At 39.9% G+C, this 25,614-nt stretch overlaps 1 protein-coding gene and 1 long non-coding RNA gene across 4 annotated transcripts in view; one reads left to right on the top strand and one right to left on the bottom strand.

The window, feature by feature from the left end:
- The window catches only part of Pmfbp1 (polyamine modulated factor 1 binding protein 1), a 157,544-nt gene that overhangs the window by 120,797 nt on the left and 11,133 nt on the right, over nt 1-25,614 (bottom strand). The window contains exons 3-4 of one of the 3 annotated variants that reach the window (XM_078032610.1): nt 6,327-6,400; nt 4,158-4,226 (exon numbers count right to left, since the gene is read on the bottom strand). The gene's annotated coding sequence lies outside the window, so the exon portion shown is untranslated. Of the gene's footprint in view, nt 1-4,157; nt 4,227-6,326; nt 6,401-25,614 lie in introns of those variants that run through there. The other 2 variants (XM_078032612.1, XM_078032613.1) reach the window with 2 other exon arrangements.
- LOC144370898 (uncharacterized) overlaps nt 1-25,614 on the top strand; it is a 47,003-nt gene that overhangs the window by 11,874 nt on the left and 9,515 nt on the right. The gene's annotated exons all lie outside the window — the stretch shown is intronic.

Genomic DNA, 25,614 nt, shown 5'->3' with positions numbered 1-25,614 from the left:
GATGTACAGTTGAATATTTGGAAGACACATTCTTCCACAATTAGAAAATTTTCATTAAAAGCAGGGTTCCTGATTTCTATCATGTCACATAATAATGCTAACCGAGACGTGTGACGGGTTAGAGGGTTTAATAGGTGTGAGGGCCATTGTTGGCAAGTACTTTACAGTCATCTAAACTGGTTTATGTAAAAAAGGCAGTAGAAAGCTTTGAAAAGATAGCACCCACGAATTCTTGCATCAAGCATGTGTGTATTGTGGGTAGAGGGAAGGAGGGAACTGGAGAAGTGGGGAGGAGAAAGATGAGGGCATTCTTGCGGAGCACTGGGTGGGCGATCACTGGGTGAGATGTCAATCAAAGTGTCAACATGGCTGCAGGCCTGGCCAGCTCACCTGGTTTCCCAAAGAGAAAACGCCCATTATTTTTTATCATTTGTCTACAAACTCAGAGGAACTGTTTATCAGTCATAAAAAAAAAAAAAGAACCCAGATTAAGGCAGGCTTTGAATTGTGTATGTAAGTGGATCTGGATCTCCCTGTCAAATACATTAATGTGATTAAAACACAAATTCCATCTACAATTATTGTCCATCTGTTTAGCAATAATAATAGTGATGCTATGTGTCCCCAATGGTGTCCTTCTCTTACAAGGATGTACCAAGTGAATTCAAATACTCTACTGCACATGCATACTGTAGCACATTGGGAGGATTTGGGAGGTCTCATTTGCCAGCAGCACAGGACAGCAGCCACCGTCACCACGCGGGGACATCTTGATAACTGTCACTTAGCAGATAGATTCATTAGAACAACGCATTACATTCCACCAAATGTGCAGTCTACTTGGGGGGTTATCATTTCCTGCCCCTCCCTCCATGTTTATTTCTGCTGTCAGGTTCGGAAGACATCCTCCTGTGGCCCCTCTTACTTACCCCCAGTAACAATGACTTCATTGCTTTGTTGCTGGAGGGAGGCAGATCCAGCAGAACTGCCTGGTCAAGGTGGCTCAGTGAGTTACACACTAGAGCCCGGTGTGTTTGGATTCACAGCACATACCCTGAGTAGGGAGAAAGAGAAATCTATATGCTTTAAAAAATCTCTGCCTAAACCTGACCAAGAGATTAAAGGGGAGGGCAAAGGGGAGGGCCTTGACCAATTTCCACACGCCAGCTCCTAACAGGGATGGATTCGTGAGAGAGACCTGCGTGCTTGGGTTTTCATCAGAGGAATTTTAATGAGCCCTAAAGGTTAGCCTTCGACTTCGTTAACCAACAGCACCAGAGATAATTTCTAATTTTCGGTGTTTATAGAACAGTGGCTCCTTGGTCATAATCAAGTTCTGAGACTGTCTAGAGCCCATTCTGTGTGTCTGACTGACGCTGAAGCACAAAACCATCAGAAAGTCTCAGACATGTGCTCAAAATCAAATATGGAAGAAATAAAAAAGAGGAAGAAATTTTTCAAATTAAACCTATTGCATTAACTTTCTCTGATGAAATCAGTTCAGTTGAATGAAAAATACTTATTAAAATACTCTACACAGATATTTTAGCTGGGTAGGGCACTGATTGTTCTAATATTGAAATGGATAGAGACAAGGAAGAAGATATGATAAACAAAAGAAGAAAGCTTCACTCCCAGTAGCTAGAAATCTAACTTCCTGCTACACACATATGGGTGGTAGATGTGTAGGAAAGAATACAGAAGCAAAAACTGCCAAAATTGCCACTAGGGGATAGGTCATTTTGCAGGTAATATGTCCCTTCTCTTCTCTCAGCTTCCTTCCCTCTCTACTGCACCCTTGAAGAATTGCATCAATGCTCCCAAAGGGAAAAGGTACCACTAGATTCCAGCCACATAAAACAAGGGCAAAGAGCAGTGAAGACAAAGAGCTACGTCCAGAGATTTGTCTTTTCTCCAAACTGGGGGGGAAATTCTTCCACTTCCCTGAAAGGATTATCTGTCTCCCTGTGGCATAGAGACCAACAACAGATGCTGGAGCTACAAACACTGGGAGAATATTTTTCTTTTAGCTTATTTAATGTTATTCTAAATCTTATTTCTTCCAGTGCAACAAATCCCTTTTCACCTCCTCCCCCACTTTCCTTCTTGATTTGCAGAGGAATGGAAGGGATTAAAAAACAGAACAAACAGACAACAACAAACAAAAATGCTAACAGAGTTGACGTAATCTGTGCCATGCAAGGGTGCAAGAAGTTAAGGAGTGGGGGGTCCCTGCCAGGAGACACTCTGGTCAGGTTTTGGCACATTGAATGGTGAGCTTAGGGGATGATTGACCTGCGCTTTAATTTCAATTTTGCATTTTACTCCTTATTCCCCATGTGACCCTGGTAGAGCAGTCAAACCCAGAGAGTTAAAGGTTCTTCCCAGGATAAAAGGGATTAGAAGATTCAGGTAATATTTCATCTAGCAGGGAACTGCAGGATTATTTAGTTAATTTTCCTTATGTGATAGGCAGAAAACTGAATAGTAAAATGGAACACAGCAATATGAATAATTATACTTCTTCTTTTTGAGTACTTAATTTGTGGTAGTCCCTATTGTAAGCATTTTACAAGTATTCTGTTAGCACAATAATCCCCACTTGGAAGATAGTATTGTTACTCTCATTTTGTAGGTGGGTAAACTGAGGTAGAGTGAGGTTCAGTCATCAAGATGGTACAGCTAATAAATGGTGGAGCTGGGTTTAAACCCTGTGGCCTGGCTCCAGAACTCTTTCTCTTAAATACTAAACTCTAGTAAGCTGAGAATTCTCCATTCAACCTCTTTTGCACAGGAGTGCACCCAGCTCAGGAAAGAGGGTGCTGCACGTGGTCCCCAAAACACAACCCTACAGAAATGTATTCCTAGTATTATGGTAATGGCCAACAGTAGGTACTCTGTTCCCTCCAGGTTCCTCAGTGTGACATGTTCCCTCCAGCCAAGTTTTCTCCTAATCCACTTTCAGAGGGACAGTGCAGTCCTCCCAGAATGCCCTGCTCTATATGATGTCCTTCCCAAAGTCAGATTGCTACTGCCCTCTGTCTGCTGAGGGTCTCTCTTCCCTTCTCCCTCTGTCTCATTCTTTCTCTAACCATTTCCTTGAAATTCACTTGAACCCTATTACACCTGTACTGGGACAGCCAGCATGACACTATTTCTCTGTTCCAGCACCACCACTTGCACATCTTTTGTTAGCCCTTATGGATCAAAACTGCTTCTCAGAGCAAAAATAAATGGCAGAGAGATCATATCAGAATAAGCACCTCTGCTGCAAAAGACAGTCCCCTCTGGATAGTTAGGCAGAGAGCTGATTGGGCAGGGTGGGTTGCAGGGTAGTATACTTATACTCATTGGCCGAGAGAGGAGACTACAGTTTGCAACATTAGCTCTCATTGGCTATCAGCACCCAGAGTCTGGGACAAATTCCTTCGTCGTATAAGGTAATGGACGGTTGCAGAAAGGACAATATCATTAATATCAAGTTGCTGTTGCCTTGAGAAGTGTTAAATAAGCGATGTGTGTTCCAAGCTCAGAACTTGGTGATTTGCTTCAAGTTGAAAGGAGGTAGGTGGTAGAACCCTTGTATAACCCAGGCCTTCTATTTCTTAGGACACTGATTTGCCATGGAATGACTCCCAAGGATTGTGAGGGAAAATTGAGATGAAATAATAAAGCACACTATGACAAATTCCAGACACCTGGACATGGCACATAAGGTCCTTTATGATCTGGTCTCACCTACCATTTAGCTCCATATTTCATGTCTGTTGAGGTGAACATTTCCCCCTTTCCTTCTCCTTACCCCTCCCCCAGTTGTAAATACCTACCATCTTTCAAGCTCTGTCCTCAAAATTACTTTCTCTGCAAAGCTTCCTGACTTCTAGCATTTTCCATAGTTCACTAAACCCTGACCATATTGCATCAGAATTGATTGATTATCTCTCTTTCTCCCCTTCTCAACTAGGGATTCCTTGAAGGCAGAGAAAATATTTTACTTATCTCTGTATCTTCAGTGCCTGGCACAGGACCTGGGATCATTTTATTTACTTAATGAATATAGAAGGAAGGAAAAGAGGGAGAGAGGGAAGGTAGATCCTCTTGAAATTATAAAGCATTGTAGAAATACAAATTATTATTAACAAGATAAAAAGACTCACTGTTGGATGCCCTCCTACTGTTTTCACAAGCACAAAGCTCAGGCACAAAACAGAGGCCAAGGACAACACCTGAAAGGCAGACAGACTTCTCACTCCTCATATACATGCCTGATGGAGAGGCACACAATGTCCCAAGGCACAAAGAGTGCCCTTAACCAATGCCATTCACTAGCAGTAATTTGGTCAGCTAAAGAATCATAAGACCTAAAGAACACCAAGGCTTAAGGAAACTGTTTAATTCATGGTACTAAGAGATTTGTTTTACCAGGCAGCATGTGGTTGAGTGTACTGAAATACAATCACAGAGCATTTTGTCTGGTCATCCTCATCTGAGGGTTTTAGAAAAAACAGGAGAGAAAAGAAGCCTCTTCAGGGATTTTTTCCTTACAGGACAATTTTTACAAAAAGCTGAGTGTACAACTTGCAAAATAATAAGCTTCGGTGATAACACAAGCTTCAGCTACAATTATCACAAAGAGCAAGACTGCTGCTCAAGCTTCTAACTTATCCTTGTGTCTACGGAACGGTCCAAAATGTCACATTTGAGTTGAAGTGACTATAGCCAATTAGGTAATTTCCACCAAATTGAGTCCATTAATACTTGGACATTATCTGGAGGGAGAAATAGGACTTGGTGACAAGATGCAATGTGGCTTGTGAAATATTAGTTTTGGACAATCACAAATCAAGATCCAAGGGTATGTTAAATTATTCAGTATTCTTGACCTCATTATTAAGTGACTTCATATGGTTTTTTCTCTTCACATTTATATAATCTCAGGATATAAGAAGCTTGACTTTTTTCTCCTTTATTTTTAAAAATAAAGATATATAAAATATGTCTTTATTTTTTAAATCTTGTTTTACAATTTAAAGGGCATGGCTACAGTTTTGTTTGAGGAACACACAATGGGAATGCTTGTTCATACAATGATACCTACCAGAAATAAAAATATCAATTATAAATCTGGTTTTCATGTCCTTCTTTACTAGCACATGATCTCAGGTAATACAACACATTTCAACCAAACATCTGCTTTGGTCTAATGTGCACAGAACCAAAAGCTGTGATTTGTAACATATGGCTTTATAAATGAGTCAGAACTTGAAGGCCAAGCCTCTTTCTGGAAGTGTTCTAAAACGACAGCAACAATATTATTTTCCAAGATAATGGGAGAAAGGCATAAGAACACTCCAGGAAGATCATGTACCCAAGATGTTTGTTGACTCCTTTTCGTTTCAAAGATGTTTGGAACAATGATCAGCTGATGTCAACAGGATTTCTACAACAAGGAAATGTGTTGGCAATGTCAAACCTCAGTGTTCCTATAAGTTCTAGAGAGCATCAGTCAACTGCATAATCATCCTAAGATATTTAAATTAATAAGTCATAACCTTTCACTGGGGGCAAAGCAGTGATATGGACCTGGAACATGAACATCATCAGATCATGTGACTGAATCAGTGAACATTTGCCAAATAAAAATATTTTTTTATGAGAACAAAAGAAATTAGGCAGCATCAGGCTAGCTGCTCATGGGACACATGGTTAGAGCAGTTTCTTCTGGTGGATCTATTTATTTTGTAACTTTCCTCATGATTTGGACCAAAACAAACACTTTGAAGGCAGAGACATAGAACTCCACTTCATCATATCCCAACCAGATGGGACCAGAGCAGGTGTAATCACTTTAAAGTGTTCTTCTCTATAAATTAACTTCTGATTTATTCCAGAATGGAGCTGTCAGCCCTTAGGCATCCACTGAAGTTGAGAATTTTTAGCCAACTAAACACAGGCATTAAAATAATGTTTGAATTAGTTTTAATCACAGTGGCCTAGTTTCCCCAGGACCCCACTGTATCTCTTCCATGTGTGAGACCCATGGGACGGCTGCACATGGAGAAGACTCTCCAGAGTGCAGAGCAGGAAGGAGAATTTAGGTCAATTACCTTTTGAAGTGTGATCCCTTTAAACAGCTACTCAAGGTAGTATCTTGCTAACGGAGCCGTATATAATAAAAGTGACCTGTGCTATTTCTTTAAATACTGCCTTTTAGTTGTAAGCGATCAAAGTATTAAATTTGTGTAAGGAAAAAAAAAAAAGATCAAGAGAAGTTTCATCCGTGTTCTTTCTGGAATCTATTAGGAAGGATTAGGTATGTAGTTTACCTCTCTTAAAGTCTAGGCTTGAAAGTAGGTGGCTCCAATTCAGTTTCTTCCAGCTGAGTCTTTGTCTTCTCCATCTGTAAATTGAGGAGACAAGCAGTTTAGATGTCACCTTAGGACCTTGGCTAGATACATGAAAGCACAAAATCATGAATTTATGTGCTGGTGGGGCATGGAGGCAAAGAATGTTTGCCACGGGCCCATTCCTCAAAGTTTTCTTAAAAAATGTATTGTGCTTGGATTTATGTTTTATTTTAAATTTCTTTTTCAGTTATCGATGGACACAATATCTTTATTCTGTTTATTTATTTTTGTGTGGTGCTGAGGATCGAACTTAGTGCCTCACATGTATGTGCAAGGCAAGCTCCACCACTGAGCCACAACCCCAGCCCTGGATTTATTTTTATTAACTCTTGGAGAACAAAAAAATTTATTTAACTATGAAGTACAAATTCACAGACTTTTTTTAAAAAATATTTTTTTTAGTTGTCAATAGATCTTTTATTTTATTTATTTATATATTGTGCTAGGGATCAAACCCAGGGCCTTACACATGCCAGGCAAGCACTCTACCACCGGGCCACAACTCCAGCCCCTCATATATATTTTTTAATCTTTAAAGATAGACAACATACTGATATGCTCATTATTTCATCTAGTAATTTTTTATTGGGCACCTACTGTAGGTCAGACATTGTGAATGTTTTTGGAAAGACAACAGTATCTTAATCTGACATCTGAGTTCAGGGGAAAGAAATAATATGTCAATAATTTTTGGAATTAGGAAGAATGCTTTCAACTATGGAATAGCTGGACTTACTTAAAATACGAATATAATTTTATTAAACTCTTGGTATTTAAAAATGCAGAGTAATAACTTAAGAAAAAACTCCTTTGCCAATAATCACTAGGATCAATTTCCTACATGTTCTTTTGGACATTTTCTATCCATACATATATAAACAAAGCAGTTTCATATAAATGTGTTAATAGATTCTATATCCTGATTAGTAACTTTTCCTTCTACTTATGGGTATTTCATGAACATCTTTCCATGTCAGTTTGTATATACCAACTCACCTCTTTCTAATATTCCATATTTTAGGATGCCAAATGTATTCATGGCTAATAATAAGGAATGGCAAGCAAGTATTAACTAAATGTGAAAATAATTCTGAATCTAGGTTATTAGTTTGTGAACAACATCCTAACCTATCATGTACAAGATTGACCTTTTTACAACAGGTCCGTGAACAATTAACTTAATTAATCAGATGTATTATTAAAATGTATTTTTTTTAGAATGGAAAAATTAAAAAAGTGTATTTAATTAAAAAATCAGAAAGTCTCATTTGAATTATTAAAATGCTTTGTTACTTTTAGTTTCATGTCAGGGCTTAAGAAAAAGCAAATGGTCTCAAAACAACATGGTAAAGACAGAAAACCTATAGATCCTCAAGGAAAATGATGTAAAATTTTAAAGCATTACTGACAAAATCAATTGCTTTGTGGTTATAAAATAACACACATTTACTGTAGAAAATGTGCAGCCATATAAGGAGAAGTAAAATCATCCCAAACCTAAAATTCAGAAACAACAACTTAATATTTCCTCCTAGTCTATATGCATGCACATACATTGAAGAAAGCCTAGAAAGAAAAAAAAAAGATAGATAGCTTGTGTATTTATGTAAGTGCATATGTATTTCTGTCTGTATGTATTGAACTATTTGCAGGGTTTGTATTTAGGTGTTCTCCCTTTTGATATAGTGAGTCAGCAAAAAATATTGTTTAATAAAGTGGAAAAAGTGGGTTTATTTCAGGCCTCCAAAGAACTGCACCAATGAAATGATAAGAACCTGTTTTCTGTCATTGCTTTTCTTCCAACAAGCTTATGGGTTATTAGAAAAATTTAAGATGGCTTTCAAAGATGAATTAGTTCCACGCTGAATTTCAACAAATATCCAACAGTGAGAGCAAAGCACAAAATCCATTAAGCCTTGTGACTGTTCATTATGAAATTCTGAATTTTAACCATCTAGAAATGTAATCCAAGCTCAGAGTTATTTTGAATCCCTCAAGACTGTAAATGCCAAGTAGAGCAAGGACCTTGTTTTCAAGATAGGAAGCCAGAGGCAGAGAACTCCTTGACTTCCCTAAGGGCTGAGGTTTGTAGGCTTGCCCAGTACAGGTTCATTCACCCTGGGGGCAATGGCTTGCAGAGAATTGTCATTTCCCTTCCCAGGTAACTAGAGGGATGGCTTATCTGGCTGCTTGTACACATACATGCAACCCCACAATGCCAGCCTCCCCCAACAGAAATGCCCAGGAGTATGGAGGAAATAATGTCCATTCTCTCTGACACTCAATCACTTAAACACAAACAAGTTAGCTGACAAGAGAGTTGGCACTCCACTCTTTGGTGGAATGAGGAAGTCAGGGTACAGAAGGAGAGATTCAGATGAAAGATATTTTAAAAAGACAATCTCTAGAAGTTCATTATTGGGGCCATTGAGGGAGGAGCCAGGCTTTAAGCCTTTGGGGTCTTTCATTTACTCAGCCAACAAATATTTAATGAGCCCCTATTAGGTGATAGACACAGTGTTAGTGGCTGAGGACGCATCAAAGAACAAAACAGACAAAAGTCTGTGTCTCAGGGAACATGCATTCTAGTAGGAGGCTCTGACAGTAAAGATAACACAGAGGATGATAAATGCGACAGGAAAGGAAAATAGAGCAGGAAGAGAAGGATTGGGAGTGGGCAGTGGGTTGTAGGTATGGTTTTAAGTAGAATGACTAGGAGGGGCATGACTGAGAAGGTGACATTGGAGTCAGGACAGAGAGGGTGAAGGAATGAGTCACTTAGGTAGGGAGTAAAGAGGGTTTCAGGTGGAAGGCAAAGCCAGTACAAAGGCTCTGAGGTGGGAGCAGGGATAAGATCTGAGATGTAAGGGAGTAAGAGGAGGTACGTATGGAGGACCCTAAATATTAGGACTTTGGCTTTCCACTTGGGGCCAAACTCTTATACTACCACTTGCCAAAGGTCACAAAGGTTGAACATCTCTCTGAACTCTCATTTCCTTGCCTGTAAAATGGGGGATCTCATTTTAAATTATTATTTTGAGGACTAAAATGAGATCTACAAAATACAAAACACAAGCTCTGGCAGGTGATACGTTTGCAATATTGGTTCCTATATTCCACTGGGTATGGTTTCTTGCATTTTATATGTCTATTTTACAAATGTCTACATAAACAAAGAAGGATGAGGGGACTGACCAATAGTTACCCAGAAGTAGGAATCCAAAATCCAGGAAGATCTTAATTTAAAAAAAAACACAATAATAATTTTCCCCCAAACCATAAAACCTGGACCCTCACCAGAACAAACTCATTGCTTTGGGAGGTGAACTGAGGATTCAAGCTGGCCAAGGAATTAAATCTTGGATATGTTACCCATTAGTGAGGACTGACATATTAGGAGAAATATACAGGCAAATCTCATTATTTCCTATTTCCATTGAGTGTCTATTTCAAGGTTAGAATAAAAATGCTTTCTATCCTTCTGGGGGACATCTGAACATTCAAACAATACCAGATAAAATGATCAGCTTGCAAACTTTTGAAAACACCACTACCTGCAGAGTTGAAAGGGCCTCTGTTAGATACCAATCTGATCTGCGTTAACTTTTTTAATATGATGGTAGCAGTTTCTCTCTTATGTGATGCTATCATTAGAGTTTCACTGGAGTTCACAAAAATCATTTTCCAAGTTTCCACTTGAACTCAGTTGCTATAGAAGTTCAATATCAGTGGGGGATGCAATTAGTTAGCTAGTTATTATGACTTGACTTAGTACATTTTTTTAACAAAAGGAAAAAAAATGACAAAAACTTAAAATAATTCTATAGATATATACAAGTGGCTCCTTTTCCTCATAGATCATTAGCACAGTGGACAGAATTTCAGAGAAGCCACCAATACTTATGACACCTGTCCTGTTACATGATTACACAGTTGCCGTGTTGAAAGGTCTAACAGGAACCATTTAAATAAAAATTATAGAGTACATAGCATCGCAGGGCCTGAATCTATGGGAAGAATTAAAGATGCATTCCTTTCTGTAGGTAAATAGCAACTGCATAGAAATTCTTGCCAAGACAATTAGTTATACCCCCTCTGGGTATGATATTCTGCTGGCTAAAGACTCTTTTAGAAGCTTTTAAACATATTTGCCAATGAATTTCTCCAGGGAAACACTTATCTCTGTTGACTATCCTACAAAGTTTTCGCTGCTTTTAAGCACTAATGTATTATTTGGCCTCTACCCTCTGGTCTGGATTCTAGAGTTTATCAAAAAATCTGTGCTATTATCTATTTAATCTGATAAGGAGTTTTCTTATGATTTTTTTTGTGCCCTATGTTACATGCCCAATAAATGTTGAATGAATGAGTAGGAAAAAATTCTCACTCCCATTTTCTTCTATTTATCCTATTACAAATCAAAGATTGAACATATATACACATATTGTTTATTTATCTAATATATGTACATATCAAATTATATGCATATGTATATAACAGTGTATATGTATATATTTAAATACCAAGACTTACATAAATACATGAAGTATGACTATTTTTTAAAAACATATATACCCAAATTTATAGCTCCAAATGAAAGTTGACCTTTCTGATATCATATGAAGTCACAGTCCATCTATTTCACAGATGCAAGTGAAAACCTTGGGAATCTCTTCTCTGGGAAGTTTTCCATCTCCTTTGACCTTTATTTTAGATAGTATCATTGGTGGTAAATCTTTACTACTTTGTCTAAAAGTAGCTAAAAATCATTTGGGACGAACTGAAATAAACAGGTCAATAAACTGGATAATGCTATTCTTTACCTAAAAATATTATGGAGGTTCTTAAAGCAATGTGTTAGTATTTTTTAGTATGGCTTATAAATTGCTTTACAAAAGAACTTCATTGAGAAATAATTAGCATATCATATAATTCACCCATTTAATATATATAATGCAATGATTTGCAGTGAAGTCATCATCATGGGCAATTTAAAAAATATTTTTCTCACCACAAAGAGAAACCCTGTACCCTTTAACTATTATCTCTCTGCTTTTCATTATCCTCCCTCCCCACCCCAAGCCCTAAGCAGCCATTAATCTACTTTCTGTCTCTATAGATTTGTCTGTTAGATATTTCATATAAATAGAATCATATAACATATGGTCTTTCGTGACTGACTTCTTAGTATCATGTTTTCAAGATGCATTAATTTTGTAGCATGTATGATTCCTTTTTATTGATATTCTGTTGTATGGATATACCACATTTTGTTTATTCATCTGTTGAAGGATATTGGGTTGTTTCCATCAGTCAGCTTTTGTGAATAGTGTTGCTATAAATATTCATGAGAAGGTTTTGTTTGAACACCTGGTTCCTTTTGTGCATATACCTAAGAATGAAATTGCTGGGGCCTATGGTAATTCTATGTAACCTTTAGAAGAACTACCAAACCATTTTCCACAGCACCTACATCATTTTATGTCAGCAATATAATGAAGGTTCCAATTTCCCCAAATCTTTGCTAATGCTTATTTTCCTTTAAAAAATTATGGTCATTCTAGGGGGTACTTCACAGTTTTGATTTGCATTTCCTTAATGACAAATGATGTTGACCTTGTTTTCATGTGCTTCTAGACCATTTGTATATCTTCTTTGGAAAAAAAAAGCCTAGTTAAGTCCTTTTCCTACTTTTAAATGTTTAATGGGCACTTCTAGAAAAGGAGACTCAAATGTTTTGAGCAACACAATTGCAACAAATGCATAGGGCCTCCTAGAATCACAAGGCCGAAATGTAAAACTTCTTTGACCATATGAATAAAGAATCAATTAAGCACTCATATTAAAACTTCTTTGACCATATGAATAAAGAATCAATTAAGCACTCATATTAATTAAGGTGATTGCTTGTCCTATATTTAGCAAAACTACTTCTCTGGGGTTTCACAACAAATATGTATGCACGTGCTGCACATTCATAGGTCATATGTAGCTTTGTACAGAGTAGGCACTTACTAAAAAAACCATAGCGGCTACCGAACTTCCTCAGAGGAGGGGCTCAGAGGCAGTGGTACGATTGGAAGGAGGAATGCTGTGAAGCTGTGTTTGCATAATACTTACATAAGTTTGAGAAAGTACATCTACAGCAAAGAACAGGAGAGCTAATGGAGGTCTTGGAAACCCAAAGCTGCCCCTTTTCCCAGCCCCTGGTTTGACACTTTTATGGTATCTATGACCAACTGAGAATCTGAGAAGATATAATAAGAGAAGGAAACATTTATTTTCAGATCTGCCATTGACCAATCACACAAATACAGGAACATGGCTCCTACCTTCCTTTGCTCCAAGCCTGGATATATATACAAACAAGTTGAAGTAGAGAAATATGAGAAGACGGCGAGTCAGTGGGTAAGCAAGCAGGTATGTGGGTGGGAGGTACTTGCACCCTGATAGGAGAAAATGGACTAATAAGAGGGTGAAAGTATAGATAGGTAGCTGAGAGGGCCTCTGCTCAGTGCAGCAGCCCAGGCTGCTAGTAAATAGTAATCTAATATAAATCTTAATAGTGCAAGAGATTAGTCAGCCAAGCCACAAAACCAGGTTCTGATGGAGTCCTTTTAAAACTTTCAATTTCATCTACCCTGGCACCTCTGAAAGTTAAAAATTGCCTCACTGGGTCCAAGTGGCTCTGACTAATGTTTCCCATGTAGTTCTCACCAGATCTTTGCTGTGGATCAACAGCTCACGAGGAAAAATGAGCAAGGGGAGTGCACATGTTCCTGGCCATCAGTTACCCAAAGGCTTTAAATGGGGCCACAAAATGGTGGCAACTGTTCCCTGGGCTACCCTATGAAGAAAGGACAATCTGTAAGAACAGGATAAAAACACAAACCAAAAGAAGAGGGAATTTGTGCACTGGCTCAGGGATTTTCCCACCCTCCTCTAGGGCCTGCTGTTAAAAAACAAAATCAAAATTACACAATCCAATTCTGCCCATGCCTTTCTCTTGCTCAGAATTAAAAACCATCGACTGAAGACTTTCTTTTTCACTTCAAAACCCAGTCGGGTGCTTTCTACTATCAAGGAAGGTGCCCGAAGAATAAATTGCTCCTATCAGAAATAAAGCATTTTAGTTCTGCCACAAGCGGTGAGATCTGTGTTTATAAGTCTCTCCGAAGGCAACTCCATTTTTGCTGCTCTCCTCTCATTTTCTTTTGATGCATAAAACCTGTAGACTGGAGCGCTGTGATTGCATTCTGCTCCGGAGCAGTGTAATTGTAAATATTCATTGGAATTCAAGCTAGCTTTCCCGGGTCTCTCCTAGGGCTGTGCAGCTATGCAAACAGCAGCAGTGCCGCATTAGCTCACAGCCTGGAGGCCACCTTATTTCCCCACAGCCCCTAGGACCCCTTCCGTGGAGCGAGCACATGCAGAGAAACTGGCCCTTAAACCCATGGCAATCTACCGTTTCACTTGTTTTTCCTTTTCTCCCCATGACTACTGATCCTTAGTAATTCTGTCTGTCAGTCCCAAATATGCATGAAAAAGAGAACCATGTCCTTGACTAAAGCCTATAGTCTGAATGCTCTTGCTGTGTGTGTGTTTAGTCTATTTAAGAGATTAATCAGATTCTAGCCTGTCGGTGAGAGTGTGCAGGTGTATGTGTGCGTGTGTACACACACAACACACACACACACACACATACACAGCAGCAGCAGCAAATCGAGATGAAAGACTAGGATTGCCACCTCCTCTAATTAAGATATAAGGGCATTCATAAGTTATTCCACCTGTTTTCCAAGTAAAACCTTTAGGAATCAAAAATAAATTAATATGGGATTGGGAATACCATATCAGTTATAACAACCCTACGATACAGAATTATTTACATATTTAAAACACAAAAATTAGGCCCAAAAGGAAGCTGTGTTTGACTATGCTGATTAGATTCTCCTCATAACTGCCTGGAAAGAGGAAATTGCAGGTTCAAGCCAGGCTTCCTGGACCATCCCCTGATGTATCTTCTGAATGCCAGATGATTAGATTCCAACAGAATTCAGGGCACCTGCAATATTAACTTCAAAATAATCCAAGGAAGAAATCGATGCATAGAAAAATGACCTATAGCAACCAATTTATAGAGTTAAAAAAAAGAGAGAGAAAGAGAGATATGTTTTTAATGTTGAAACATTTCAATGAAAAGTAAGAATAGATTGAAATTCTTTGGGCCTGGCCAACTTTTGGATTTAATGGTAAAAGTGAAAAATTACTTTAGGTGACAAAAAATATAGTCATGGTCAAAATTTCATATCTATAAGGAAATTTATTTTAATTTGATTGAACCAGGTGAGTTCATGAGTTAAAGGCACTTTGCTAGACATTGAGGGGGATACAAAGATAAAGGATATATATGTCTTATGTCTTGAGGAGTTTAGAAATTAGCAGTAGAAAGAAGATGGGTGGATATAGCTATGTTATAAAAGGGGCAAAATACATTACCTCAGAGGGGTTTGTCTGGGAATTATGAGCAACTTCCTAGCAGAGGTGAGAATCGACTGGATTTTGAAGCAGTAGAAGGATTTTGATTGACTGAGTTGGAGGGAGTGAGAAGTCCATCTCTGCAGAGAAATGCTATAGGTTGAATGGTGTCCCTCCAAAAGATCTAAGGTTCTAACCACTGGAATCTGTGAATATGTCTCAGTACAGTTTAGTTTGCTATAACAGAATATCATAGAGTGTGTGGTTTACAAACAATGGAAATTTACTTCTTACAGCTCCGGAGGCTGAAAGTCCAAGAGCCGGGCATCGGCATGGTTGGGTTCTAGTGAGTTTCCTCTTCTGAGTTACAGACTATTGGATAGAGAGTGAGAGAGCTCTTTGGGGTCTCTTCTATAAGGACACTGATCCCATCATGACCTAATTACCTCCCAGAGGCCCTACTTCCTGATACCATCCATACTGTGGGGAAGGGTTTCGACACATAGGGTGACATAAACATTCAGTTTACACACAATGTGACTTCATTTGGAAATAGGTTTTACAGGACAAGTTAAGATATAATCATAATGGATTAGGGTGGGCAGGTGTCCTTTCAAGAACAGAAATTCGAACACAGAACCCAGACCATGTGAAGATGGAGGCAGAGTTTGGTGTATGCACAAACCAACCAAGGAACACAAATGGTTGTCAGCAACCACCTGACGTTAGAAGAAGCAAAGAAGGATTCTTTCTCTAGAACTTCTGAGAGAACACGGCCCTGCTGACACCTTGCATTTGGACTTTGAGCCTCCAGAACTAAGTAAAAATAGATTTCTGATGCTTTAAACCACTCAGTTTGTGGTGCTTTGTTATGGCAGCCCCAGGAAATCAATATATGGAAGGAAAGAAGTGGCTCAGAGGTAGAAGTGTAGGACTTTTCTTGAAAAGGTGAATTTGGGATTGGCTGGAGAGTAGAGCGTATGAAGGCCAATAGTAGGAATTACTTGTGGCAAATAAGAGGGCCTACTAGTGGAATTTGGGGACTCTATCTCTAGTATATGAAGTATTATTAGGAGACAGAGTGACGGAAAATCAAGAGAGAACCGAGGAAAAGTAAATTGGAAGAACAAAAAGCAGTTAGCAGGCCATTGTGTTAAGACAAGAGGCAGCATCTCGGACAGTCGCAGGTGTCGTGGAAAGAAAGAGATGGGTTTGAGAGAGGTGGGACTTGTAGACTAAGAAGTCGAAGGCGGTCCCCAAATAATTTGCATTTTCTTCTTTTTAAAAATTTGTTCTTTTTAGTTATACATGACAGTGGAATGTATTTTGACGCATTGTACATACGTGGAGTACAACTTCCCATTCTTCTGGTTGTTCGTGATGTGGAAATACATTGGTGATGCATTCTTATACGAACATAGGAAAGTAATGTCTGATTCACTGATTCATTCATCCCCATCCCCCACCCTTCCCTTCATTCTCCTTTATCTAATCCAAAGTACTTCTGTTCTTCCCTTCCCATCACCCCTTATTATGAGTTAGTAATTTGCATTTTTGACCCAGGGGAATGAGGTAAGAGGAGAGAGGTGCTGTTATTAGAAACCTAGGAGTTAGAGTTGGCTGGGGAAAATTTGTTCAGGAGAAGAGACTAGCTTTTAGTAAACACTGATGTCCAGCAGAATGCTAGAAATGAGGCCCTGCAATGTTGGGTTGGAAATATAGACCTGGGAGCCCACCTTCAATGAGGACAGTCAAGGGCCTGGTTATAATTGAGATCACCAAGGGATCTGAGTGATTAACAGGGGAAGCATCAAATATTGGGGGGAGCACCTCTATTTGGGGGTGGGAGACAGAAGAGGCATAGGCAAATTAGAGAGGCAAGAGAGTAACCAAGATCAACCCAAGCCAAGAAAGCCAAGGAATGCTTTTTATGAAGGAGAGAGTGATCAATGACATAAAATGCTACAGAGAGATTGAGGAGAATGACTCAGAAGAAGTCATTGGATATAGGGATTAGAATGTCAATAGTAATTTATGAGAAGACAATTTCAAATTAGTGGCATGAGCAGTTACTTTAAAGGGGTTTAGGAATGATTAAGGGCAAAAGAGGCTAATACGTATAGATTATTCTTTCAACAGGTTCAGTAATAAATAGAAAGAGAAAGACGAGAAGATTGTTGTTCTTGCTGTTTTAAGATGGAAAAATACAAGAGCATATTAATATGTAAATGAAAAGGACAGAGATTTGGGAGACCTGTCAAAAGCAAACAGAGTGGGATAACTGGTGGAACAGAGCTATGGAGGGAAGAAGAATGGATTTGGATCAAGACAGAAGAATCAGCTTTGGAAAGGAGATGGGGCACTTTCCTCCCTGTGAGGCGGGCCAAGAAATAATAGGAAGGCTTACAGATCACTTTGGATGTGGAAGGAGGAAGTTGAAGTTCAAGTTAGTCTTATCTCAGTAAAGCAGAAAGCAGGTCATTTCCTAGGAGAGGTGTGTGGGTGAGAGGTTGTGACCCTGAGGGATGGGAAAGTTGAGATCTTTGGGGGAACACAATAGGGAGCCAATGAAATTACTATCACTAATAGTAATGAGGTGGTACCAACAGAGCTAATTGACAGAATTAATTTTAATTGACAAGAGATAACTTCTCCAGGTAAGTCTACCAGCCGCGAGTGGCAGGCCGTGGAAGAGCAGATGGTGAGGACAGGCCAGTGTTGGTTATAGGCCAATTATACAGGGGAAGCCCCCAAACCAAGGGGTCCCGAGGTATAGCAAAGATAGGTTAGAACACGCATTTGGAAGATTTTCTGAGTCGGCATCAGCATCCTCACATGTGAATATATCCTCAAAATGGTTAAATGATAAAGAATCCAAAAAATGAAGAAATATCAAGTAAGAATTGTACTCCTTTCCTCCTCGATTCATTCCTTCTATGTTCTAATTTATTCATTCAACACACACTTGCTGAATCCCCCTCCATGCCAAGGCACGGGGCAAGAAGGCTGAGTGTCAAGTCCATAGGTGCTGAGTCTCTACCCGGGAGAGCCTGACACGACGAGAACAGCATGTACTCAGCTTGTACTGAGCACCAGGTGCTGCTCTGTCCACAGAGTAACTCAGCTCCTTAACCCTGAAAGGTAGGAGCCATGGTTAAGCCCTAGTTCACCAGCGAGGGTGCTAAACTTCAGAGATGTGAAGTTAAGGTCACATAGCCCAGAGTCTATGTTTTTAACCCTGTGTGAACTAAAAAGGTTTGGAAATGGCTTATCAGTAGGATGAGTACGTATTCTAATCCTTCTCGCAACATCCCAGAGTATGCCTTTACTCCTAGAGAAAGTATTCACTGTACCTCCTTCCAATAAAAGGTTCAGAGGATAAATTATAGGGTCACCCTAATTATGAGAAAAACCAAACAATGGCTGGGCTGCTCTCCAAGCCGTTCATTGTTGTCCCATGTGGTGACTAGAGACTAAGAACTCCAGGGCATTTAAGGAAAGCAAAGGAAATGGTTTTCCTTACTAGGATAAGCCTCAACACCCACCTGGTCCTGCTCCTTTGATTCCTGTCATAAGATCCCAGCGCCTTCCCCACCCCTAGTAGCCTCCTAAGCACCTTAATCCTACTGGTTTCCATTAAAGGAGGAACGCAGAGAGGCCTGTTGCTACCAAATGGAGTTCCGGATACCTGTTCCTTAAACAACAATGGAAAATGAACCACAGACCTCTACAACACATCTGTCTGCCCATTTCCCTTCCTCCTTTCTGATCTCTTCTTCCAGGTCCACACTCCACAGTTCACTCTAAACCTCAGGCATAATAACCACACAGCACCCAGGTGTACCACCTCAGCCAGAGTTGGTATCAGGCTGACACCAGACTTCTGGTAGCAATTTTGGCTGTTATGTGGCTATTTCGTCTTCTTTCTGTCTTTCAGCCTTTAGCAAGGAAATTGGTACCAGTGACATGGATCTGATACCCTGTGAGAAAATGCTGTGCCCGTGTCATTGCCAAATGCATTCCTATGGAGGGTTTAGAGGTGTATACTCAACTCCCGAAGGGTGATTTCAAATGTATCAGCCAGTTTTCTAATGCTCACGGATGCCAGGCACTTAGACAACATTGCACTCTGGCTCTCACGCTGGCAATGCTATTTAAAATGCTGCAATGAGCAAAAAGGAGGGCAACAGCTAGGACCAGGCAAGCAGAGGGCCCACTTGGAAAACAGAACAGATGCCATCCATCCAAGGTCTTCGACACCCTGCTAAGTGACCACTGTTCTGTAAGGCTTCATTATTCTCTGAGGTTTTAATATGCTGGTCCGTAGAATTCTCTTATTAGTTCCTAGCTGATCTTTCTATGGTTTCCTCCATCTATCCCAGGTCCTCTGTTTTTCTTTCCTCTGAACTTAACCTTGCGTTCAGTTCATGCGTTCGTAGTGATTTCAACTACAATTTCGATTACCAGGGGTTCCAGATACACATTTGAGCTGCCTGAAGGGCATTTTACTCTTTCTCTTTCCTTCCTTGGTAAGCTCATCCTCTAATATGATTTCAATAATAGCTAACATTTATCATGTGTCAGGCACAGAATTGATGCTTGGACCTCGGCAAGGGGGGCAGGCGGATATTATTATCATCTTTGTCCTTCAGAGAAGGATCCGATAGGCGGTAGAAGTAAGATTTGAACTCGGGCAGTTTTACTTCAGAGCCTATGTTTCCAACCACCACACTGTGGTGTCTCCTCACACTCAATCAATTGACTCTATCTCCTGACTAGATACCCACAGCTCCCTGGTATTCTTTAGAACCAGCTGATCTCAATACCACACCACCTTGTACATGGAAAATTTGTGTTGTTCCCTCCCTCCCTCCCTCCCTCCCTCCCTCCCTCCCTCCCTTCCTTCCTTCCTTCCTTCCTTCCTTCCTTCCTTCCTTCCTTCCTTCCTTCCTTCCTTTTATTTGGATACTGGTAATTAAACCCAGGGGCACTTACCTACTGTGCTACATCTCCAGCCCTTTTTATATTTTATTTAGAGACAGAATCTCCCTGAGTTTCTTAGGGCCTTGCTAAGTTGCCAAGGCTGGCTTTGAACTTGTGATGCTCTTGCCTCAGCCTCCGAAGCCTCTGAGATAACAGGCATGTGCCATTGAGCATGGCATTTACTGTATTTTCTTTTCTTTTTTTTTTTTAGAGAGAGAGAGAGAGAATTTTTTTTTAATATTTATTTTTCAGTTCTCGGCAGACACAACATCTTTGTTGGTATGTGGTGCTGAGGATCGAACCCGGGCTGCACGCATGCCAGGCAAGCGAGCTACCGCTTGAGCCACATCCCCAGCCCCATTTACTGTATTTTCTATTGATCAAATTTAGAGTCCTTTGTTGGACTTTCAGTTTCCTGCTGACTTCTCTGTCGTCAAACCCATCCAAACTCTTTCAGCTAGGCATATCTATGTACCATGTAAAATGTTTTCCCCAGTTCTTTAGGGTAATCCCTCCATGGGAAATACTCTCCTAACCTCTTCTATGGGAAATCTATTGTCTTTTCTTTTAGGATTCACCTTTTTAGCAAGTGTTCTCTGTCTAAATGTAAAAGTAAATTACATATTACAGTCAGGGGATGCTGTCTTCTATTTTTTTTTGTACTTCCTATAAAATCTAGTAATGTTCACCACCTATTGGATGTGCAATAAAGATTACTAAGGTACTGACATATGTATCCTACTCCATGCCACAAAGAACTCAAGCTGGTCAGCTGAGAGGCACAACATAATAATTGCTAGGGACCAAAGTCCAGGTCCTCCTCTGTGGAGGGGAAGCTGGAGTTCCTGTGCTGTTTCCAGATGCTTGCTCTCCAATCCATTCCTTCCTCTGCCCTGCTCTGCTCTGTAATGCTGGAGAGGATTCCCTGAAGGCTGCATTTCTAGGCTGACAATTCACCTGGCTTCCAGCTAGGTAAGGGGAGGAGCTGAAGGAAGCAAGGAATTGGGAGGGAGAATCTGGGCACATCTCTGCCTTTCACTCTATTTTCTGATGGGACTCCTGTCCCAGCTGTGCATCTTCAGGAGCTCCAGATCTGACACACATTTCTTCTAGGAATCCGGTTTCCATGAGATGACCTTGGCCTCTGGGCTGTTAGCCCCTCCTCCTTCCATTGTCTCAGCAGCCTAGCAAGGGCCATAGTTTCCTCATCACGCCCACTGACTTCTCTGTGCTAAGTTCTCTCTATGGTAAATGGCTAGACTCTGAAAAACAAGCAATCCGTTTTGGTCTTTATTATTATTCCAATAGAATTATGGGAAAACTCTTCTATTAAAACTAAATTCCTGTCATGCTATGTTTACTTTCTGTCCTTTCCCGTTCTTTGACTAGGAGGTGAGATCTGGCCACATGCAGCAAGTTTACAGATAGAGGATAATAAAGGTGACATGACGGTAGCAATGGCATTAGGCCTCTAAGACAGTGCTAATGAAACATGTTCCAAACTTACGAATCTTCAACTCTTGAGGTTCTCTATTGTAAGTAAAATTTGAATATGCATCACAAACATAACAGTCTTGTAAGTAGTGTAAGTTTAAAAAAAATAAGAGATTCTTTTATAATTTCATATGTAGATGAGACTAACTCAACCCATAGGTTTTGACCCAATTAATTATATTATTGATATGTTTAAGGGGACTAGTTCAATGTTTATCATCAAGTGGTGGGGGGTTCAGCTGCTTTTAGCTTCAACACAAATTCCAAGGTAAAGCCTTCTCCTAAAATGGGTCCTAAATCCACCCTGTACCAATCCAGTTAGAACTATCTGGGCCACAAAAAAAAGACAGTGTGCTCTGTGTTTGCGGGTATCCTAGCCCGCCCATTCACCCAGAGCATCTACCTGTCCTGCCCCTGTTCTTCCCAACTACATCCTCAAAAGATCTTTGGGAGTTTTGTTTTTTTTTTAAATTTTATATATAAAGCTTTGTGGTTCCTATCTGGACTTTACTTTTTGATATGAAAGAAAAAAAAATAATCAACTAAGTCAACGAATAAATATTGATCCACCTAATAAATATTGATCTCTCCCTCTGTGCCTACACACTGAAGTGAGAAAAAGAGTCCGTGGAAGACACTGTTGATTGGCTACCCAAAGCCACTGCAAACCCCTTGTCTTTCGCAGCTTCTCATGATGAGCAGAGAGTGGTAAATACTTGCTTTCCCAGAGTTACGGGAAGTAAGGGATGGCTGTAAGATGTAAGCCAATGTCTGCAGAAGGGTTGGAGGGGGCTTCTGGGAAAACTGCTCATTTCTAGGTAGAAAGGATTGGACACAGAGGGCATCATACTTCTCTCTTATTCCCTCTTCTTCCTTCCTTGACTAGGACGTGAGAGTTGATGCCATTGCAAACATCTTGTAACCAACACAAAGGAAAAACAACAACAACAACAACAAAAAAAAAACAAGAATCTTACCATCTTTTGGCTCTGGTGTCAGAGGTAGGAAAGACTGGTTCTTTGATAACACTTTCGATTGCTGAATCAGTGCCATCTAGACTCCTTACATGAGGAAAATAAAGTATTTCATTAGTCCACTACTGTTGCTATTACTTGCAGCTGGATGGGGTCCCAACTGGTTGAAAGACATTTGCTATTTATTAGAAATGTGTCACATTCTATTATAATTGCAGGATCTAAATACAATTTGTAATAGACCTTTATTGAGATATGTGCTTTCATTTAGATTTCTCATTTCTTTTCTGTAAAGGGTCAAATAGTAAATATTTTAGACTTTAAGAGCCAGATGGTTTCTGTCACAACTACTCAGCTCTGCTATTGTAGTGTGAAACACTACAATATGTAGCTGGAGGCAATATGTAAATGAATGGGTATGATTGGGTTTCAATAAAATTGGTCTACAAAAAAAGGCAGTTGGCCCATGTGCTGGAGTATGCCAACCTCTGATCTTGGTAAACCCCAAATGAGAAAGTGAAAACAGTCCCAAATTCCTTTGTCTAAGATGGACCAGTGTCGGTCAATCTTCTTTTCCTTCTTCCTGGCCCTTTCACCTGAGGGATGATTAGGAAAGACTGATTGCAGTCCCTCTGCTTAAACCAGAGCAGAAGGAATTTAGAGTTCCATTGGGAGAAATAGTTCCCCCGCACACAGTGCAGGGAGGTGGAGAGAATGATGCGAGACTTCTGTTTCAACTTAGATTCTTTTTTTCTTGTAGGATAAAGGATGCAGGGTGGGAGACCTTCTACTCTTTTATGGGTGATGGTGAGGGACCTATCATAGTTAGTAATATTTGGTAAATATAATGAAATTTCAGCTATCTGGGTTCCATGACAACTATGGGTTTTCTCTTATTTTCCTTGCTTTCCTCTGGCACGTTCATGTTCAAGGGATGCTAAGCGAATCCTAGGAGATGCAGTTCAATTTGTCAACCCTGCTGTTTGTTAAGGTGGCTTTTATAAGGGGAAGGGTGAGTGGGGGCCGAATTCCTTGCTGGAGCTGGATTTGAGGAGTGTTTGTGGGTTTATCATGCTCTCCCTGTCTTCTCTTTCCATGGAAAGCTCTATAAATTCCCCATTGGGATGAAAATGTGACTCAGCTGTGGTCCAAGTTGGTTTTTCCACACGGAACAAAGGAAGACAAAGCCAGTTTCAAAAATCTGTGAATGTATTTTTACATGTTAATTGAGAGACACTTATGATCTGGGAGTCTCCCTCCCACTAACATGCTGAGGGTCAAATGAACACTTGGGAATGCAAAACATTACATTTTCCTGAATTTAGTTTTGATGTTCAAGTTGGAAAAATTAGAATTTTCCTTTGTGTCCATTTGAACCGTCTCCCACCATCAATGTTACTCCTTTAAGGGTGAAGTCAAGTCTCTTTGCTTCCTTACACCTTTATTTTTGCCATTTGGAAACTGATTTCTGTGTATGTTTCTACTTCTGGAAATATATATATTTAAAAAAGTGTGGGCTGGGGATGTGGTTCAAGAGGTAGCACGCTCGCCTGGCATGCGTGTGGCCTGGGTTCGATCCTCAGCACCGCATATAAAGAAAGATGTTGTGTCCGCCGAAAACTAAAAAATATTTTAAAAATTCTCTCTCCTCTCTCTCTCTCTCTCTCTCTCTCTCTCTCTCTCTTAAAAAAGTGTGAATTTTCCATGAAGCTTGATTGACTGTCATTATAGAATAAGAAATAAAACTAATGTTATCCCAATTCCAGTGGATTCACAGAGAGAAGACACACTTTGGGTATCTGCAAATCACTGCAAATACTATTTAATTACAAGTACCAGAAAAGCTTGAAAATTATTTTCTGTTTTTCTCAATCTTTAAAGAGAGGCCAACTGGGCTGGGTGTGATGGCACATGCCTGTAATCCCAGCAGCTCAGGAGGCTGAGACAGGAGGATTGTGAGTTCAAACCCAGCCTCAGCAATGGTGAGGCATTTAGCAACTCAGTGAGATCTTGTCTTTAAATAAAATATAAAATAGGAATAAGAAAAAGCACCTCACATGTTGATGATGAGGAAGGCTATGCAGGTATGGGGGCAGTGGATATATGGGCGATTTCTGTGTCCTACATTCGATTTTGTCTGGTCCTAAAACTGCTCTAAGAAAATTAGGTCTTTTGTAATGGAACGGAAATTAATTAATTAATTAATTAATATAAGAAATATTTCTCTTTTTTTAATATTTATTTTTTAGTTGTAGTTGGACATGACACTCCATTTCATTTATCTATTTTTATGTGGTGCAGAGGATCAAACCCAGGGCCCCGCACATGTGAGGCGAGTCCTCTACCACTGAGCCACAACCCCAGCCCAAAAAATTTATTTTGTATCAGAAAAAAAAATACAAAATAGGGCTGAGGATATGGCTCAGTGGTTGATTACCCCTGAGTTCAATCCCCAATACCCTCCACCCCCCCCAAAAGAGGCCAATTGAATGGAAGAAGCTGTTACTAACATTCAAACTCCACGTGAGGCCCAAGAGCATAGATCTTTATAATTGCTGAGTAATGGGAAATTCAGAGTTGCCTGGCTACTTTGCTTTGCTGGAGAGAAAATGACACTCAGTTCAATTAACTTCTATGGGGTATCGTGCTATTTCCTGGCTCCAATAGGGTACTAGGTGCAGGAGAACACTGAGGTTAATGAGTTCTCACGGATTCACAGCCTGTAAGAACAAGAGACCAGTGAGCAAATAAATTACCACATGAGAGATAAGTGCAAGTACAGAGGCGCATTCAAAGGTAAAATACATACTACATTTAACCACGACAAAATTATCTGGTTTCATTTGTCTGCGAAGGTCAGGGGAAGCGAGTGGAAGAAGTGATTTCATGGCAGCAGGTGAGTGGAACCTAGGCAAAAAAGAGTGAAATAAAGGCCTGAAATACAGGCTTTCTTTCTCAGCTGAGTAACACTGGGTGGTTATTTTCTTCCTTTCTTTAGATTGTCACTTGGGACTTTTGAGAAAGGAAGGGAACTCCTCTAGACCACCTCAGATGTCACAAAGAACACTGACTTCCTGGGCTGGTAGGTAGCTCAGTGATGGAGCACTTGTCTAGCATGTGGAAGGCCCTGGGGTTGAGCCCAGGCACTGCAGAAACAAACAAAATTACACTGGCTTCCCATCAGAATATTTGCATTTAAGTTACAATTTTTCAATTTAACAACTTTTGTGACCTTGGGAAAATTGCTTAACACTTCAGAGCTTTGGTTTTTACTTTTG

Source organism: Ictidomys tridecemlineatus, chromosome 15 (assembly GCF_052094955.1).
Source record: "Ictidomys tridecemlineatus isolate mIctTri1 chromosome 15, mIctTri1.hap1, whole genome shotgun sequence".
NCBI classification, from domain to species: domain Eukaryota; kingdom Metazoa; phylum Chordata; class Mammalia; order Rodentia; family Sciuridae; genus Ictidomys; species Ictidomys tridecemlineatus.
Note: the sequence above shows the minus strand (reverse complement) of the source record. Positions and strands in the feature narration are given on the sequence as shown.